This window comes from Eupeodes corollae, chromosome 2, assembly GCF_945859685.1.
Source record: "Eupeodes corollae chromosome 2, idEupCoro1.1, whole genome shotgun sequence".
NCBI lineage: Eukaryota > Metazoa > Arthropoda > Insecta > Diptera > Syrphidae > Eupeodes > Eupeodes corollae.
This window is the reverse complement of record NC_079148.1, coordinates 10,794,513-10,803,097: the sequence shown is the minus strand read 5'-3', so window position 1 is coordinate 10,803,097 and position 8,585 is coordinate 10,794,513. Positions and strand designations below refer to the sequence as shown.

At 30.0% G+C, this 8,585-nt stretch overlaps 1 non-coding gene across 1 annotated transcript; it reads left to right on the top strand.

Moving 5' to 3' along the window:
* Positions 1–186: 186 nt before the first annotated feature.
* Positions 187–258, top strand: Trnaw-cca (transfer RNA tryptophan (anticodon CCA)). The gene has a single exon. It is a non-coding gene; the product is annotated as a tRNA-Trp (tRNA).
* Positions 259–8,585: the final 8,327 nt, after the last annotated feature.

The window sequence follows — 8,585 nt, the reverse complement described above, 5'->3', positions numbered from 1 at the left end:
CTAAACCTTAGTAGTAAAATACTTAAACTAAATAAAATATTGTATAACTTTCAATAAAATCATTTAAACATTATTTCCCTTGCAAAAAGCTTTGCTTTTAGTCAGGTGACTCCTTTTATTGGTTTCTATAAAAATGGAAATGCATAATACCTTGTGTGGTTGCTAATTAACATAATAAACTTTATCGACTCCGTGGCGCAACGGTAGCGCGTCTGACTCCAGATCAGAAGGTTGCGTGTTCAAATCACGTCGGGGTCAAAAAGAATTTTCATTTTTTTTATATTTAATCATTTAATTAAAATTCAAATTGTGTAATTATTATTGATAATAATGCCTACTGATAACTTGACAAACATAAACAACATGTTAACAATTTTTAACTAGTCCAATTTAAAGTATTTTATTTAAAAACAAATAAAAACAGTTTTTTTTTGTATTTTTGTTGTGTTTTCTTTTTAACAATTTCAAATTTTTCAGCTGTTCTCATGATCTTTATATTATCTTAAAAGTAAATACTTAATACTATTTTGTTGTTTTTATTGAATATACACATTTTTTCTTTTTTGAAAAAAATCTAATAATCTAGATTAAAAACCAAATCACTAAAATACATCAATAAATTGCTTGAATTTTTTCGCACGTCCATGCGTTTAAAATAAACTTTTCGGCCTCTGCATCTTTAGAACTAGCAAATATTCTGACTTCAATTAAATTTTATTTAACACATTTTTACGTTTGGAATGATTTAATAGAAATTCAACTTACTGTTTTTTTATAACTCAAAAACTCTGAAACGTGCTTGTAAACGACGACTGCGAAGTTTTATAAATGTGGTAATATTGTTAATTTTGTTAAATTACTTTAAAAAATTAAAAACAGATTTTCGACTCAAAAATCTTTATCTCATGCATTAAAATAAGTATCAATTGAAAATGTTTTTTATAAAAATTATTTCCTGCCAAAAAATGTCTTTTAGTAAATTTATCGATTGGACTATCTCGTTAGAAATCAGCTTTTACTTCAAATTTTCAAGAAGTTCTTCACAGACCAAAATACAACTAGCTAGTTTTTAAGGAACTTAATGTAACAGTTTAGTTTTTTAAAAAGATTTGTGTAGGCTTTAAGGTCCGACATTAAAGTTATCAACCCATTTTTGTTTGCATAAAATATCGCAGTTCATTTAATAAATTCAACGTTGAAGTAAACAGATAAATCTGAAATATTTTAACAAAATTAATATCATCGTGTTTAAAATTAATCCCAAACATTGAAATAAGAAACAGTACACAATCATATTTTAGCTTTAACTTAATTCGAACCAGAACAATCATTGAAATATATTTCATACATTTTAAGGTAATAATTAAAGTCAACAAAATTTGTGTTAAATATAATAATTATTTTTTAAATATTTTGTTTTTAAACAACTTTAAAATGGCAATCTAATGCCAAAAAACTGAATTGAAATTCTCTTAATTTTTTAATGATAAACAAATGATATTTAAAGCTAAAAGTTTAAACGCGGAAACTATAGTTTACGTTTTCTATTATTGATATAATAAACATCTGAATTCTGTATTTGGATCTGTTGAAAGAGTTTAACACTTCTTTATATTCAATTTATAGATTTACCCTATTACAATTCTATGAAAAAAATGCACTAAGCAATGTCAACTTTTCCACGTAATTCAAATAAAACTAATCTACAAGAACACCAACAGAACACATTCCGTAAACAATTCTATACTATTAAAGAACGGAATTAAAAAAATCGAACACTGCCGTAATATTTTAAGTCTTCCATGAACTAACCAACGATCCAAATCATTTCATGGAAGCACTTCCAGGAATGCCCATGAATGTTTCATTTGTCCTCAAACTCAATTTCTGAAGTACTTTCAAGTGTAGAGATTCCGTTTTAAACCGCACATCAAGAATGTGGAATGATATATTCAACTAAGTTTAGGTAATTTTTAAAAAAGTAGTAGTAAAAAGAATAAACTGCAACTGTCTATTGCAAGGACTGCAAACTTTAGCTCGCAATCCCAAGTATCAAGACCAATTAAACAAACGAGCGAACAAACCAAATTAAATGTTTCGAATGCAATCTTTTTCGTACAGAGAACATTCAGGTGTTTGCAATCAATTCAGGTGAATGAAAAGATATAACTCACGAGTGTTAATTAACAATCCGTATTTTTCAATATCCGTGAAGGTATCGTCACTGGAACAGAAAAAATGACATAAGTTAAAGTTGTATGTTCATTTTGAAATCTTTTTTTGTTTTTTTTTTTTAAGTTTTTAATTTATAAACAAATTGCTTATAGAAATATTTAGTTTTATGAAATTGTATTAATTTTTTTAATTCTAAAAACAATTATTTTTTTTCTACAATATTTTAGTTTTACAAACAATACCCGCAAAGCTCTAGACATCATCAACAAAAGTCAAACATTCCTTCATATCTCCATATTTACTTTTTTTGTTACTTGCGATGTACAGTTTTCCAGTTTATCGTCAAGAAGGGGAGGATTAACTTTTGTACTCAGCCGGAATAAGATCACAAAATCGGACAAAACGGAACCCAAGTTTCCTGCAACACTAAAATTTCGACAGTGATATTTCCAGCTTTACGAAATTCACAAAAACAGTTCTCAGTTTCTTCGTGTGAACCAGGTCTGTAAGGACCTCTGTGTAGCAACCTAATTTCGTCTAGTTTACATCTGTTTCTTTTTTTAAATTGTGTTTTGTTGTGCGAATGTGTTATTGGAGATATTAATAAGTTTTTAAGGATTAAACATTTAAGGAATCGATATTTTTGTTTTTTCCTCGTCTCTGCAAAAAGTCCATCGCATTTTAATACCGAAAGGGGTTTTCCCAAAATGACTAATTGTTGATTAATTTTTTATAAACGAGTACAAATTTCATTCAAATTGATCAATGAGGTGTATTTAATTAATTTATTCTTGTGACTTCAAATACCGCGCGGTACACCTTAAGATCTCATCAGTGTTTTAAGTTGCTTCTTGTTTTTTTTTTTATTTTTTTGCAAAACAATTTTGTCCAGCTGTGATGAGAGAGACGCAGCAGGTCAGTGTGATTCGTATTTCGAAATTTTGGTGATGGTGATCACGTCAGATACAATTTTTCGGGTCTTTACTTCCACAACAAAACAATACCTACCTAAAAACCACCCATGTTGTATATATATTGCTCTTACTTTGATGTCCGAAGTATCCGTCGCGTACGTCGCATCCGTCGTGGAGTTGGTTTGTCGTTTAATCGTTTTAGTATTGTTGGGTCAGGTTATTGTGTGCCACCATCGATCAAGGAACCTGCAGTAACCAGAATAATAATAATTATCAGTCCAGGTTCTTGAAAGGACAACGCACTCCCGCGCATATTTTATGATGATCTTCTATACTTCTTGACGTATACCCATAAGAATGAGAATCCCCATCTCATCTCGTTTTTTGAAGGAGAGTTGTGGTCATCTTTGAAGAGTCCAACGCATTCTCATCCACATCAGAGGTTAGGAGGATATTTGATACCTAAGTATACTTGATGATCATCTTGGTCCTGTAGTTTGTTGATGCGGCTAACGAAGGATCAAACCTTAAATGGTAGTATGCTAACTCCTCAGCTTTGGATTGCATGTGGCCCGCAATAGAAGAATGATCTTCTCAAGTTTGCTTATTTTCGTTTTTGCTGCTCATTCTGGTTCGTTGCGATTTTTTAAAGAACGCAAACAACATTTTTTGGGAGAGTGCAATGACCTCTGGCGGCTCAAAGCTGTGTGTGCAATTTCTTTTCTTCGTTTTCTTCGTTTTCTTCGTTTGTTTATGTCAACATTCTGTACATGTGCAAGTTTTTGCCAAAATTGAAGAGAAATAAAAATTCAAAAAGAAAAGAAACGAAAAAAAAAATATATTTGCAGATCGTCGATCTTCATTTTGGTATATGATTGCGGACGACGCACGGGGCGGGTAGGGCTGGGCTGTGCTGGGACAGCTCAGCGGTGCGACGACGGACAGGATGTGCACAGGAAGAGGAGGGGGGTTTTTTGAGAAGATATATAGAACCTTCTATTGTTGCTATGTATTAGTAGTACATAGAAATTTGCTATGCTTCTATGTGTGTGCTGCGCGTTATTGCAATGCATGGCATATAGTAGGTAGGGTAGGTTTGTCGGTATGTCGGTACGGTAGGTATATAAAATATGTAAGCTTAGTATGAATTTCGGCGGTCGACGATACTTAGATACTATATTCGTTCGTTAGCCCGCCTTCTTCATGTTCTTCTTCCTTTTATTCTTTGAAGATAACTTTTTGTATGTTTGAGGTTTTTTTTCTGCTGCTACCGCTGTTCTTTTTTTGGGGGGTTGGCGTCATAGCAACTTGAGATTGGAAGTGCACTGGCGAAGTAGGTATACATAATATTTCTACGTTGGCGTATATTTTTTGAAAAATTTGTAGATACCCACACAAAAGAGAGAATTCATCTCGCATCGTATCAAATGAGGGCCAATGACCCCCAAAAAAATAGGAGGTATTATAAAATCTTATGTTTGCGCTATCTGTTCTGCTGCTAGCTTGGCAGCTTGGTAAATTCAACAAAAAAAGTAAAGAAGACTTCGACTTTTAAGTTGAAGTTGAATTGACTTTGTTGGTTGGTTGTTTGTTCTAAACTGGAAAAGTCTTGATTTTGAAGTATAGCTATGATCAAGAAGAAGAAGAAGCAAAAGGAATTTTTATTTTTGGAGGGTTTATTTTTTGAAAAAGAAAAAAAATACCGATGCATGTTAGGTACATAGATAGGTATAAAGTTTTTACTTTTTTTAAAATTTATTTTGAGAGATAAAATAAACAAATTTAAGCTGTGCACATTTTATTTATGTAGGGGGTGATTGTACCTAAATTATTTTTGGAAAAATCGATCGATCAGTGCCTTCCTAAATTAAACAAATAAGTACGGATTTACATAAACTCGTATGAACTTCAAAAAAATATGTTAAAGTTATTTTAATAGAAAGATAAAAACGGTTTAGAAATAAGTTTGAAGAAGTTTTATAATTTAGGATATTTGTAGAAGTAGGAAAAATCGTTGATTTTTATTCACTTTTTAACCTTTTTGACATTAAAACTTTAAACTTATAATCAATAATTTCAGATTTTTGGAATAAATGTATTTTGTGAAACAAGACCTGAAGAGCTAGGTCCAAAAAGAAATTTCTTTAGGTTAACTTTTTCGCTGGGGTAATTTTTTGCATTTGCCCTTTTATTATGGTTTGTTCAGCATAATTTAAATTGTAGAATATTATTTTTAAAATCATGGCTCTGTTTGAAATAACTTTTATGCAATTATTGCTCTGCGATGAAGTTCAGTTTTTTAATGGATGCATCAATAAACAAAACTGCCTTATTTCGAGTGACGATAATTCTCGAGTCTATGTTGACACACTGTGACATCTAAAAAAAACTGACAGTTTGGTGTTGCGTTATGGGTTAGCTGCATAAATAATTAGTTCGTTGTTCTTAAAAGAGTCATAATTACTGACTTTTTGTCCTTCGATTGGGCAACTATGACTTGCAGGAGCTGTGATGTCAAAAAGTCGATGGCGAAGATATCACACAGTTTGTCTCACAAATCATCTATTGAAGGATCGTTTGGTAACCGCATAGTACTGCGTTACGTACCCATGCATCTTTCTCCAAAACCTTTAGAATCTGGGATATGTGAATCTACTAGTCTCCGGCTATAAGCCCGAAGCGATTGACTACTTGAAAGAAAAAAATCACTAAGTTGTTGCTGATATATGACCACAAATGTTGGGAAAAGTCATTGACAATTGTAACTCCAGAAATACTATTTTAATTCGAATAAAGTAATTTTTATGACAATTAATAAAAAGCATGTTTGGCTTATTCCACTTACAACCTTAAACTCTGATATATAGATCTATTCCGCTCTGCGAATTGAATTGATGTTTTGATTCACGAACATTTTTTCAAGTGTCAATCTATAAATAAATGTTATATTTTTAAAGTTCGTAGGAAAATCAGTTTGGAGAAGGAAATCATAATGAATTTCAGTCCAATCTGGCGGATAGAAAAATTCAGAGTTAAGGTGAAAGTTGTTCTGCATAATAAAGCTGAAAAAGAAACATAAGTAATAGTCCCTTTGCATACATACATACATATGTATTATTTATAGTAAAGGATACACATTTTTCAGCTTTGAAAAAAAACTGTCGATTTCATTTCTTACTCTTTGGCGGAACAAGAACGCTTTCAGAGGTTGAATGAGGTAAAAAATGGGGACCAAAAATGCTCTTGTTCGGATTTCATGTTTCTTAAAAATGTACTTCTTTTGATTTTGAAACATGTTTTCACAGAGAAATCCAAAACAAAATAATTTTGTATAATCAAGTACTTAAGCCTGTTTGGACCTATGGAATCCAATTAATTACAAAGAAAAAAAATACCGAAATCATCCAAAAATTCCAAAACAAAGTCCTTCGTGGAATAGTTAATGCACCTTGGTACATAAGAAATACCGATCTACATCGTGACTTACAAATAGAAATGGTTACACAAGTTGTTAAAAAATACGCTGTATCGCACAACCAGAGACTACAAAGTCATAATAATTCTGAAATGGTGTCCGTCTTGAATATAAGAAACCATATTACGAGATTAAGAAGAACCAAGACTCATGAGCTTATGATCTAAAAAAAATATGGGAAAGTATTAAAAGTTTAAACTTGCCCTAAACTGATTGTACAATGTTAAGAAAGAAAAATCGGAAGTCGATCCTTTAAGATTGGTCCTGATGAAGAGGTGGTTTTAGTGGTTAAGAGACCCACACTACTTGGCGTCGAATACTGCCAAGTGTCTTTTGAAGATTTCCTCCTGTTAAAAACAAACTAGGGGCGTATACGTATTTTTTTTAACTTTATTGATTTTATCCTTCAAAATTTAACTCCATTTTGTTTATTGGAATTTTGTATTTAAAAGTATTAAATAGCCTTATTAATTGTAAATGAAGACATTTTGAACTTCCCATAGGAAGTTATTGCAATGAGTTCGATGTGTCAAATGAAAATTTTGACATTTCTCGATGATTCAAAGTCCCTAGAGTCGAAAGAAAAGATTTTTAGAAAGATATCTGTGTGTGTACGAAAGTTACAGAAAGGGGTTTCAAGAAAATTGCGTGTCCAATTTTTTTACCATAGCATTTTAAAAACGAGGTGAACATTTTGTTTATTCCTAAATATTATCCGAACCAAAAACGCTAGAGACTTGAATTAAATTTACTGAAACGTGATACTAAATAAATACATTTTTTGAAAAAATCCAGTGAACGTTTTTTTTTTAAATCAAAAAAACTGAAAAAAAATTTGTCACATCGAAAATTTTAGGAATACAAAATGATTTTATCTCCAAAACAATTTTGTGCAGCAAAAAATAAAGATTTTAACATCTTGTAAAATTATGAGAAAAATCGAATTGACTGTTTTGTTTTACAAAAAATAAAAACCTAAAAAAAATTATTACTCAAAGCTTGGTAAAAACTGATTTTCGGCTCAAATATCTTTTCAAAAATGTGAAATTTTGGCTTCCAGATAATTTTAACTTATAAAAAATATTTTTTTCAACATTCGGGAAAATTGTGAGAAAAGTAGAATTGACAGTTTTCTTACAAGAAATAAAAAAATTAATAAAAGTTGCTAAAAATTTATTTTCAACTCAAATATCTTTTCAAAACTTTAAGATATTGCCTTTAAACAACTTTTATCTTTTAAAAAATGTTATTGTTACAACTAAGTTAATATTTGAGAAAAATCTTATTGACAGTTTTTTTTACAAGATATTTAGTAGTTTTTTTTTGTAAAAATTCAATAGTCCGTTTTTTTTCATAAAAAAATAAAATCTACAAAAAAAAAGTACGCAAATTTAGTAAAAATTGATGTTCGGTTCTCTCAAATTAATTTCATTCATCCAATTTCTAAAAATTTAAGAAATGCTACTGAAATTGGTAAAAATTTGTTTTCGACTAAAAATTTATTAAACAAATCTAGGGTTTCAAACTAAACTATTTCTTTACATAAAAAATATTGTTGGTAATTTTTAAATTTTTAAGAATTATTCAATTGACAACTTTCTTAACAAAACACGACAACTACCAAATTTTTAAGCAAGACAAATCTATATCTACAGCCTCTTTTTTTTAAATAATTTTCAAATGACTACAAAATTTAAAAAATGTGTTTTATGCATAAAATATTGAACTCTTTACATATTGCTTCTTTGAAGTAAACATGTTGGTTTTGAAAAACAAGTCTGTATTATTTTAAGACATTTAGATATTTGTTGTTTTTCTAACTCCCAGGATTTTATTTTTTTTGTTTTAAATATTACAATAATCGGTAAATCTAGATTGATTTTTTTCAACACAAACAATTTTTTTTTTAAAAACTAAATAGCTGTCGTTTATTTGGACGCATCACATGTGATTTTTGAAAATTTTCCACACAGCAGTTTTTTAGTTTGAATTTAACTATTTTAATACCCCATATGGTTTTA